Source organism: Triturus cristatus, chromosome 8 (assembly GCF_964204655.1).
Source record: "Triturus cristatus chromosome 8, aTriCri1.1, whole genome shotgun sequence".
Classification (NCBI taxonomy): Eukaryota; Metazoa; Chordata; class Amphibia; order Caudata; family Salamandridae; genus Triturus; species Triturus cristatus.
In genome coordinates, this window is record NC_140591.1 from 1,566,796,950 (window position 1) to 1,566,809,864 (window position 12,915).

Sequence of the window (12,915 nt, forward strand, 5' to 3'; positions counted from 1 at the left end):
TAATTTACTATTCTCACTCTAGTCTATATTTAATTAAGATAAGTGCTGGACACTGAACATAATTAATTTACTATTCTCACTCCAACCTATATGAAATTAGAGTAGGTGCTGGACACTGAACTTAATTAATTTACTATTCCCACTCCACTCTATATTTAATTAAGATAACTGCTGGACACTGAACTTAATTAATTTACTATTCTCACTCCAACCTATATTAAATTAGGGTAGGTGCTGGACACTGAACTAAATTAATTTACTATTCCCACTCCAGTCTATATTAAAATAAAATAAGTGCTGGACACTGAACTTAATTAATTTCCTATTCTCACTCCAACCTATATTTAATTATAGTATGTGCTGGACACTGAACTGAATTAATTTACTATTCCCACTCCAATCTATATTTAATTAAGATAAGTGCTGGACACTGAACTTAATTAATTTACTATTCTCACTCCAAACTATATTAAATTACAGTAGGTGCTGGACAATGAACTTAATTAATGTACTATTCCCACTCCAGTCTATATTTAATTAAGATAAGTGCTGGACACTGAACGTAATTAATTTACTATTCTGACGGAAATCTATATTTAATTATGGGATTTGTAAAATTCTAAATTATATTTAAATTTTGTAAATAATTATTTTTTAAAATTAAAAAATATATAAACATTTTAAATTAACTTCCCACCCTTATCCCCTATAACCCAACATTCCGCTCCTAAAATTATTTGTAAAATTCTAAATTTAATTTACAATTTCTAAATAATTTTTATAAAAAATTAACAAATATATAAACATTTTTAAAACACTTCCCACCCTTATCCCCTATGAACCAACATCCCGCTCCTAAAATTATTGGTAAATTTCGAAATTTAATTTACAATTTCTAAATAAATTTTTACAAAAATTAAACAATATATAAACATGTTTAAAACACTTCCCACCCTTATCCCCTATAAACCAACATCCTGCTCCTAAAAATATTTTTAAAATTCGAAATTTAATTTACAATTTCTAAATAATTTTAATAACAAATTTACAAATATATAAACATTTTTTAAACACTTCCCACCCTTATCCCCTATAGACCAACATCCCGCTCCTAAAATTATTTTTAAAATTCTAAAATTAATTTACAATTTCTAAATACATTTTTAAAAAATGTAAACAATATATAAACATTTTTAAAACACTTCCCACCCTTATCCTCTATAAACCAACATCCCGCTCCAAAAAATATTTTTAAAAATCGAAATTTAATTGACAATTTCTAAATATTTTTAATAAAAAATTAACAATTATATAAACATTTTTTAAACACTTCCCACCCTTATCCCCTATAAACCAACATCCCGCTCCTAAAATTATTTGTAAAATTCTAAAATTAATTTACAATTTCTAAATAAATGTTTATAAAATGTGAACAATATATAAACATTTTTAAAACACTTCCCACCCTTATGCCCTATAAACCAACATCCCGCTACTAAAGCTTTTTGTAAAATTCTAAATTTTATTTACAATTTCTAAATAATTTTTTTTTAAATTAACAAATATATAAACATTTTTAAAACACTTCCCACCCTTATCCCCTATAAACCAACATCCCGCTCCTAAAATTATTAGTAAAATTCTAAATTTAATTTACAATTTCTAAATTTTTTTTTTTTAAATTAAACAATATATAAACATTTTTAAAACATTTCCCACCCTTATCCCCTATAAACCAACATCCCGCTCCTAAAATTAAATATACATTTCATATTTTAAATAAAATTTACTAATTAAATTTTACAATATATTAAAAAAATAAATTAACTTTTTTAAAACACTCCCCACCCTTATCCCCTATAACCCAACATCCCGCCCCTAAAACAATATAAATATTTCTCATATTATATACATTTTAACTATTTATACAAACAACTTCAAAATATTTACTAAACACACAATGACGATACTTTCACATGTTGATATTATTACTAACGATATTACTTACATCGACATATAAGTAAAAAAAAAAATACAATATTTTTCACATCGATATTATCTATTTCGATATTTTGTACATTCGATATTTTTGACTCGGTATTTATGTCCCTCGATATTAAAAAGTCGATATATAGACTGCTCACCATATGTTTCATCAGGGGAGTGGTGCTCAAACATGCCCCAGTTATATTATTGTAGTTAGGTGTTGGAAAGGACCATCTTTTTGATAGTCTCCTAGATTTTTGCCTTCACTACCCTATTTTTTCTGAAGAGTTTTATGCTGGCTAGGAGTCTGCCATCATTCCTGAACCGTAACGCAATGAGCCCAAAACTGGGGCAAAACCAGTCCTGGGTTGTCTGTGTTCTGGTTCAGGAAGGACCTGGCTTGGCAGTTTGGGTGGACTGTTCCAATGAGGTATAGGGTCAAGACTGATTCACATATTATTAGTTCCAAACTAAGATGACATAATAAGCTAAGGAATGATGATTTAGGGTTCTACCCCAAGCTATTGCCAGTGGTTTGACTTATTGCAAGCAGCCTCTCATCACATTTTGTGTGTTTCATGTACCACCCTTAATAGCATGCTATGGGTCTAATGCTCACTGTGTTACTAGAACCAAGCTGTACTTCACTGATGATGACATATCAAACTTTGCAACAGGATGATGATAGGATTAAGAAGTTAGCAGAACTATCACACACTAGCTATCATGGACAGCAGTCCTACTTATCCTGCAGACAAGCTCACTATCTCCAGTGGATCTGGGCACCAGAACACCATGAGAATAAGAAGTGTAAAATAGAAAACAAAACAGCATGCCTTTTCCATTTATGCGCTCAGAATCTGGAGAATATCCACAAATCCATGAATACCACCGAAGCCATGCTCCAATTTAGCATAGAGTGGAAGACTGAAATCTTCAAAGAACGCTACATCACAATGCATACACCATCCCCAGCCCAGATCCATCTCCTCTTATCCCTTGACTGTATGTTTGTCTTGGACCATGTCCAGAGCACTGCTGCCGTATGGCTAGCTTTGAGAAGAGATATACGACATTCATACATAAATGCATGTAAACATACTTAAATACATACATACATACATGCATATAAACATACTTACATACATATACACATACAAACATATATGCATACATGCATATAAATATACTTACATACATACTTACACATATGCATACATAATTACATACATATATATGTTATGCTATGTTAATAAATGTATTAAGCCCACAAATACCCAGAGATGACTTTGCGCTGGTGGTCTGGACTAAGCAAGGGTCTCCATTTATTAAACAGCCAAGTTTTCAAGGCCTTCCTAAAAGCAGTAATGGTTGGAAGTGTTCTAATGGAAAGGGACGATTGTGCCAGAGTTTAGTGGCTGCCACCCTAAAGTTTCTGCCAACCCAGCTTACAAATCTCGGAATTGCTATCAATTTAGCTCCTTCTGAGCAAACATGTCTTTTAGGGGCATACCAGTGTAGCAGGTGTTTCAGGAACTGAGGACCAGTATATCATGAAGTGCCCTATAGGTAATGCAAAGGACCTTAACGATGATACGGCTCTTAACTGGGAGCCAATGTAGCTATTGCAAGTGTTTTCGGACTGATTGAAACTTGTGGATTCCTAACAAGAGCCTAACGGCCGCATTCTGGATCATTTGCAACTTATTGAGTTGCTTCTCAGGCATACCAAGATAGAGCCCATTGCAGTAGTCTAGTTTGCCTAGAATCAGTGAAGTAATCAATGTTTTCTTGCTGTCGGCAGGGATACAAGGTAGTATTTGTTTGATTGCCTTCAGAAGTAAAAAGCTAGATGAGGAGATGGCGTTAACCTGTGCCTCAAAGTTCAAATTATTATCAAAAATCATGCTAAGGTTCTTTGCTTTGGCGACTGGGATGGGTGCTGTCCCTAGTTCATCAGGCCACCAACTCTTTGACAAGTCCGGCGAAAAATTGCCAAACATGACTATTTCAGTTTTATCTGATTTCAATCTAAGACAATGTGAGTTCATCCAGGAGCTGACTGCCAGCATACAATCCTTACATCTTTGCATCGGTGGCAGAGTATTTTTTAAAACAGAGAAGGCAATTTGTGTATCATCTGCATATGATGTCAATGCCAGTCCGAAAGATCAAATAAGTTTTGCTAATTCAGATGCATAAATATTTAAAAAAGAGTGGGACTCAAGGACAAGCCCTGTGGGACCCCACATGGAAGGACAAAGGAAGGAGAATCGTAGCTGCCCAGGGATACCAATTGTATTCTTCCAGACAGAAAGGAAGAGACCAGTGTGAGAGCTTTGTCGGAGATGCCAATAGAATTCAGACGCTTAAGTAGCAAATTGTGATCGACCATGTCGACGGCCGCTGACAGGGCAAGCAAAATCAGAGCAGCCGCGCCACCTGTATCCAGAACTAACATGCACTATCCAGAACAAATACATGCATATAAACATACATACATACATACATTCTTACATACATACATCAATACATTCATATATGCCTACAGTATAGAACATTTATCTATTGAAGTGACTCCACTCTTTTTATGTGTGGCATCATTTTTTTAAATTACCTTACCGCAGCACATTGTTACCAAAAGACTTAAGCGAGTTAACAGAAGCACATAGGTCAGCACATGAAACGCTGTAGATATATAATGCCAGTTACAAATTCTATGCTCATCATAAGAGAAATCAATTTCTCTGATATGTTTTTGGTTGAAGTATAGTTTCTCACAAATATTTTTATCTTTCAAGAAATCTTCTAAGTTGCAACCAAAGTTTGTGTGGCCTTTCTGGTTAAAGTCCATCCTGTTCCAAATCATGTGCCAAATGAGGTGAAATCTGACAGCAAAATGAGATACATAACACTTTAGATGCAAAAATTGTCAGGAAACAGAACACGTTGCAGTATTTGGTATTTCAGAAACGGTTTTGTGCTGATGCTCCTTATCTAATACATGAATTTTATGCAAATTACCCTGACTCCACCCTTTTGGGAGGCACCATGAGAAGCAGGTCAGGAGGCAAGCCACTGAGGTTATGATGAGGGTGGGGGGCATGAATCGAAACCTGCCCCTGCAGAGGTCACTGCACTTAAGGAAGGGCTGGTGGTGTGCGCAGGGTGTTGCCACTTTCAGAAGGCTCCATGCTTGTGGAAAGCACGTTTTGTGATGCTTCCTTGCACATTAAGAACATGACAATCTCCCAGAAATCTTTTCATGCCAACATAATGGACTGGCAACCGTGTTTGCAACTGGGGCCTGGCTACCGCAGACGATAGAGCATGGGACTCTTAATCTCAAAGTCATAGGTTTCCAACTCGATGGTGAACAGAAACAATAACTTTTTCGGGAATATTGCACTTGGTATCACATAACATGGCCTGGAATCCTGCACTTGACGTGCAATAATTAAAAAAATTATATATCCCCTTATTACCGAGAAGTACCTGAATGTTAATCTGTGCAAAAATTAACTTTCAACTAAACATGTATAGTGAATTCAAACTTTGAACTGTTCATGATTAAACATATTAAGCGATTGTCCTTAGGAACTAATACAGTCTTTTCATACTATTGGTGTTGTTATTTATATGTTAAAGTAGTCGTAATGTTTAGTAAATTATATATGTCCTATCAAGATTGGTAATTATGGAGCAATAGCAAATGTTTAATTGCTTTCTACTTGCTTTAGGGCTTTTATGGCCAGAACCAACCAATCCCAAAAGGCGCACTTTTATGGAGTCAGAGCTGGTTATCTTACTGATAGAGAAAAGGCTTATTCAGTATTACATTGGTCGTTTATACTTTTCTGTTGTAAACAGTTTCAGGAAAACTCTGCCCCATAACAAGAAGCAGAGCGTTGGTTACACAGAGGTAGTCTGCTGGTGTATCCTTTCTCACAGGAGGTTACACACCAACTAGCAAACATTTCTTTATTTCTTTCAGGAATCCATTCCAATCTGCAGCTGTCCCTGCCCAGCAGAATGATGAGGCAAAGAGTGATAGCCAGTGACTCTGATTTTTCTCTTATCCATTTCTCTTTCCCATTCTACTAGTTGTCCCACATACAGGTGCCAATTACGATCCGGCAAAAAAAATCCCCGTGCGACTCGTATCCGGTCTTTTTACCGTACAAATCGTACAAGTCCCGTACGAACTGGCAATCACGATTCGCATGGTAAAAAGTCCATACGAACCGCATTGGGAATCATTCCCCACACGTCCTCGGGTCGGAAAATGTGTCCGACACGTCCTCGGACGATTTACCGTACAAACGTGAAAAGTCAAGTCCGACCGAGGAATCACGATCCCACCCGTGCGTCCGAACTCACAACCGCATGGTAAAAACACCGTCCGCACCAAACTCCCATTGCAACCATGGAGATATGTGCCCGCATACGTGCCAAACACACCCCCCAGCATCCATACGTTCGAGTCGTACTCCCCGTTAATGTACACCCCCCTGCATGTACACCCGTGTACGTGTCGAACCCCCACCCGTGTATGTACACCCCAGTACGTTCGAGTCGTACCCCCACCCCTGTACGTGTCGTACCACCGTGTACCCACACCCCAGTACGTTCGAGTCCTACCCCCACCCCTGTACGTGTCGAACCCCCACCCGTGTATGTACACCCCAGTACGTTCGAGTCCTACCCACACCCCTGTACGTGTCGAACCCCCACCCGTGTATGTACACCCCAGTACGTTCGAGTCCTACCCCCACCCCTGTACGTGTCGAACCCCCACCCGTGTATGTACACCCCAGTACGTTCGAGTCCTACCCCCACCCCTGTACGTGTCGTACCACCGTGTACCCACACCCCAGTACGTTCGAGTCCTACCCCCACCCCTGTACGTGTCGAACCCCCACCCGTGTATGTACACCCCAGTACGTTCGAGTCCTACCCACACCCCTGTACGTGTCGTACCACCGTGTACCCACACCCCAGTACGTTCGAGTCCTACCCACACCCCTGTACGTGTCGTACCACCGTGTACCCACACCCCAGTACGTTCGAGTCCTACCCCCACCCCTGTACGTGTCGAACCCCCACCCGTGTACCCACACCCCAGTACGTTCGAGTCCTACCCACACCCCTGTACGTGTCGTACCACCGTGTACCCACACCCCAGTACGTTCGAGTCCTACCCCCACCCCTGTACGTGTCGAACCCCCACCCGTGTATGTACACCCCAGTACGTTCGAGTCCTACCCCCACCCCTGTACGTGTCGTACCACCGTGTACCCACACCCCAGTACGTTCGAGTCCTACCCCCACCCCTGTACGTGTCGAACCCCCACCCATGTATGTACACCCCAGTACGTTCGAGTCCTACCCACACCCCTGTATGTGTCGTACCACCGTTAACCCACACCCCAGTACGTTCGAGTCCTACCCCCACCCCTGTACGTGTCGAACCCCCACCCGTGTACCCACACCCCAGTACGTTCGAGTCCTACCCACACCCCTGTACATGTCGTACCACCGTGTACCCACACCCCAGTACGTTCGAGTCCTACCCCCACCCCTGTATGTGTCGAACCCCCACCCGTGTATGTACACCCCAGTACGTTCGAGTCCTACCCCCACCCCTGTACGTGTCGAACCCCCACCCGTGTATGTACACCCCAGTACGTTCGAGTCGTACCCCCACCCCTGTACGTGTCGTACCACCGTGTACCCATACCCCAGTACGTTCGAGTCCTACCCCCACCCCTGTACGTGTCAAACCCCCACCCGTGTATGTACACCCCAGTACGTTCGAGTCCTACCCCCACCCCTGAACGTGTCGAACCCCCACCCGTGTATGTACACCCCAGTACGTTCGAGTCCTACCCCCAACCCTGTACGTGTCGAACCCCCACCCGTGTATGTACACCCCAGTACGTTCGAGTCCTACCCCCACCCCTGTACGTGTCGTACCACCGTGTACCCACACCCCAGTACGTTCGAGTCCTACCCCCACCCCTGTACGTGTCGAACCCCCACCCGTGTATGTACACCCCAGTACGTTCGAGTCCTACCCACACCCCTGTACGTGTCGTACCACCGTGTACCCACACCCCAGTACGTTTGAGTCCTACCCCCACCCCTGTACGTGTTGTACCACCGTGTACCCACACCCCAGTACGTTCGAGTCCTACCCCCAACCCTGTACGTGTCGAACCCCCACCCGTGTATGTACACCCCAGTACGTTCGAGTCCTACCCACACCCCTGTACGTGTCGTACCACCGTGTACCCACACCCCAGTACGTTTGAGTCCTACCCCCACCCCTGTACGTGTCGTACCACCGTGTACCCACACCCCAGTACGTTAGAGTCGCACCCCCAACACAACCTCCTAAGTACGGAGCGCACCCCAGGCCCCAACATCACAACCGCATGTACGAGTCGTACCAAGCCACACACAAGGCCAGCACCGTACAACCAAATGGCCCATGTACACACCGTACACACGCTCAAAACGCACGTACACAACCAGGAAAAACCAAAACAACACAAGAATACACTATTCGAATGGCACAAAGCCACTAATCATGGCCAACAAACACTGAAAAAACACATACACTGACCTGCAACTGCCAAAAACAAACAGAGGCACTAAACACCACCACTCCTTATAACACACCCACCCAAACTTCAAACACAGCCACACCCACCAATGGACCAATAAAAAGGGCCCACACACACAAACCATGAGCCTTTGCAACAGACTCACTGCTGCTAGACACCACAGACAACTAACAGCACCTTACTACAAGCTTCACCACACCTTACACTTGCACATCTCCACACAACCACCTTCACAAACACACCCTCATCACATTCACACACACACACACCTGCACAACCACACCCACACACCCACAACCATCCACACACACCCCCCACCATCCACACCCCCCCCCCACCATCCACACCCACACCCCTCACCATGCCCACTACCAAGAATCCAAAGTTCAGTAACCGAGAGTTGGAGGTTCTTGTTGATGAAATCCTCAGAGTCGAGCCACAGCTCTTTGGAACATTGGTCAGAAACACCAGCATGGTAGCAAAAACAGCCATGTGGCAGACCATCATTGATGCTGTGAATGCTGTTGGGGACACCAGAAGGACCAGGCAGGAATGCCAGAACAGGTGGTACGATCTGCGGAGGAGGGTCAGAGCCAAGAGGCAGGAGGAACACGACCAGGCCAACGCCACCGGAGGAGGGCCCTCCCGCAGACCCGTACAGTACCAGCCCTGGGAGGAGAGGGTGATGGCCATACTGCCGGTGGAGGCAGTCGAAGGATTAGAAGGACTCCGAGACCCGGGTGAGTACACACACAACGCACCTCACATGGGGGAACGGCATCCACAACCAAAATCACTAACAGGCACGCAACCACCCCAAGCCATCGCATGACTCAACCACACTCCATGAACACGCACATGCCACTGCTGCCACCATGCCCCATGCACCCAGCTGGACAATGTCAAGTCACAGGCCACAGAAGACACCAACACATGACACGGTAACCCGGATGGCGGGAGCCTGAGCACCAAAAATCACATAGTGCAACTCAGAAGCAGACAACAATGCCCACTGCCCATATGGCCTAGGTCACAGCCAGACAAACAGTGTGTCCCAACACAGGAATGACTTGCCAGCAAATGGCGGACGCCTTGCATCAACACATGGGGGTGAAGGCACTGTTTCGCACATGACAGCAGCTAATGAACAGCCAACATTGTGAAAGAGTGGCAGCACACACCACCACAGCAGCAGCGCACACACAGACACTACACCCAATGGGTGCCTGGAGATCAGAAACAAACTCACTTCAACAAGCCAAGGCCCATTCAAAGATCTGCTAACAGTGTGTGCCCAGGAAGCTGGCCTGAGGTGACAGAGGGTGACACACAGAGGGAGGGAGAGGGGGACAGAGAGGGAGGGAGAGGGGGACAGAGAGGGAGGGAGAGGGGGACAGAGAGGGAGGGAGACACAGGAAGACGGACAGAGGGAGGAGGCTGACACACGGAGGGAGGGAGAGGGGGACAGAGAGGGAGCGAGACACAGGGAGAGCAAATCAGCCGTGTGGCGTGTGAGAATGTCTGCTCGTCAGCAGGTAGACTGCGTGCATGTAGACAAGGGTGGCCAGTCCCAGAACCCCCCCTCTTCCCCATGGCAAAACACAGGGCTATGTCACAACCTGTTCACGAGCACAACGACAGCTACCTGGATCACATAAGTGTGTGGATCCACTCCATGTGCACATGTACAGTGCTACACGGAAGGCGCCAATGCATGGCTCGCCACACCTGCCCACTCCACTACTGACTGCAGTCACACTTGACGCAGCAAGTAAGACTGTGCCACACATAGTTAAAGGGGCCAAAGTGGTTCCCAAGGGACACACCCATGCACAAGTGCACTGTGAGTGGAATGCAAGACAGATCCCAATTCCAAGAGGAAATGTCCCAACTTTGAAACAGATGAAACATGGATGTTGCATGGACCAAAATTAACATTGTCTCTCTCACACACAGGTCAACGTCGTGGCTCACCCCCCAACACTGGGGGGGAAGACTCACAGGACCCGGATCTGCGGGAGCCCGATCCCACCGGCAGCGACCACTCTCACCACTCTGTGGACGACCCCGACCGACCTGGCACCTCTGGTGTCCAACCACCTGCAGCACCTGCATCAGGTACAACTGTGCCAACCACCACCCCCACTCCTGCAACATCCCAGGAGACACCCAGGATCCCTGCCCCAACACCACAATGCAGCCAGGCTGGCCAGGAGGGACACGGTGTCCCGGGCACCCAGGAGGAGGCAGGCGACAACGCCAATGCCACCCCTCAGGGGTCCCGGAGACCCGATGTACCCACAAGTGCAGGCCAGGTGCAAGTGGGCAGGGGTGGTGGGAGTGGAGGACGGCGGAGGCGCGAGCCTGACCAGTTGGCTGGGGAACCGGTATTTGCCCATGTCCGTGACATCATGGACACATACCGGCAGGACACCACGGGCATGGCCCAGGTTGTGTCCACCCTCAATGAGATCAAGGGGACCCTCGATGAGATAAAGACCCAGCAGGCCCAGCAACATGCCGAGCAACATGCCTGTCTACTGCGACACCAACGGAGGATGGAGGACAGACAGGCTGAGCAAGTGACGGCGTTCCAGGGGATTCACGATACACTCCGTCGGATGGCCGACAACATGGCCGACCCTCCCTGTGCCAGAAGGCGGAGAACATCACCACCCACAGGGAGGGATCAGGAGGAGGAGGAGGAAACATCCGATGGAGCATCCCAGACGTCGTCACGGCCTGCTGCTGAGGGTCCCCGCAAGAGGCCGGGTCGTCCACGGAAAGGACCGTGAGGGTCGGCGCTACATCACCATCTCCCAGGACACCTGGCCTGGCACCTGGGCCACTGGACCAACAGCATCACAGCATCAAGAGACATTCTCTGCCACATGGCCCTGCTGGTCACTGGCTGACCAATGTTGACAAAGACTGTGGCATGGACTCTGAGGATTTCAAATGGCAAGGACACCAACTCCCCTACTGAACTTTGGATTCCAAACTCCCGGAAAGCCCCTCACTTTATCCCCCCCCCCAAAATAAAAAATCACACCATGAAGAGAAGATGCCTGCTGGTTGCATTATTACTTTACATGTGTGTTGTAAAGTCTAAACATGCCTGAGTCATCTATTGTCTTCAACCATCCACACCCTGGGGCCTGAGCCTGGCACAGGACACAGGGGTCACAGTGTATTAGGCAAGACAGACATGGAGCACCATACACACCCGTGATGGGCCCAACCAGCTGAGGGGGTGGCCGAACAACCGTGCTGACAGACACATTGAGTACAGCAACAGTCATGCGCAGAGGTCAGGGATCCAGTCCAGTGTCCTGGGGGGCACCCAGGTATGTGTAGACAGGTGGCAGAACCATGTCCTGCAAGCTTGAGTCCGGTGGATGCAGAGAATGGGGTTATGGACAACGTTGGATGCATGGGGATGGCACATGTCACAATACCCACACAGTCATGGACATCATGCCCAATACACAGTCTCAGCACACACACACAGCTTGCATCGTGCTACTCGACACATTGACACATAGCCACAATCAGGGAATAACATGCCAGACATGCTGGATGCACCGTGGCAACACACCAGCATTGACTGAGAAGAGGCACCTTGGAGGCATAGGGACACCTTTATTAGTCATGTTTTCGGGAGTGCAGAGGCTACTTGAAGTACACATGAACACATCATGTGGAGTAACATGTGGGTCCAACACTGGAACCCCCTTCTGCAGCACAAATGTGTGTTCACCATGGAACTGGCACACAAGCCTCGGCTAACAGCTCAACACCCACAGCTGCTCACGGAGAGACTGCCATACACCATTGATCCCCTGATGTGGAAGTCCCACACCATGTCAAGCCAATGCTAACCGTATGTGTCCGAGGGCAGTGTCACACACATTGATGCCATCATCACAATCCCCTATCCCATCACTGATGACTGTCTACCAGGCAGACCATCTATTCAGGTGTACACAGCTGCATGTCTTGTCCCATGCTGATGCCACATGGCTGCAGAGGAACCAAACATCGACAGGGCCAGTGTGCATACATCGTGAACACCTGCCACACCCAATACACCCCTGATGCATCCCTTACCCTATGGAGACTTCCAAACGTGTCCGTGCCTGTAACGCTGAGTCAGCCCACGATGTCGTGTCCAGGAGGAATAGCAGTGCCACAACAATGCAAGCAGCAGACGGCATGCGCAAGTACCTGGGGAAGAGAGACACACAAGAAGTCAGCCACAAAAAGCACAGCCACTTGCATGTGCATTGACTCGACACAT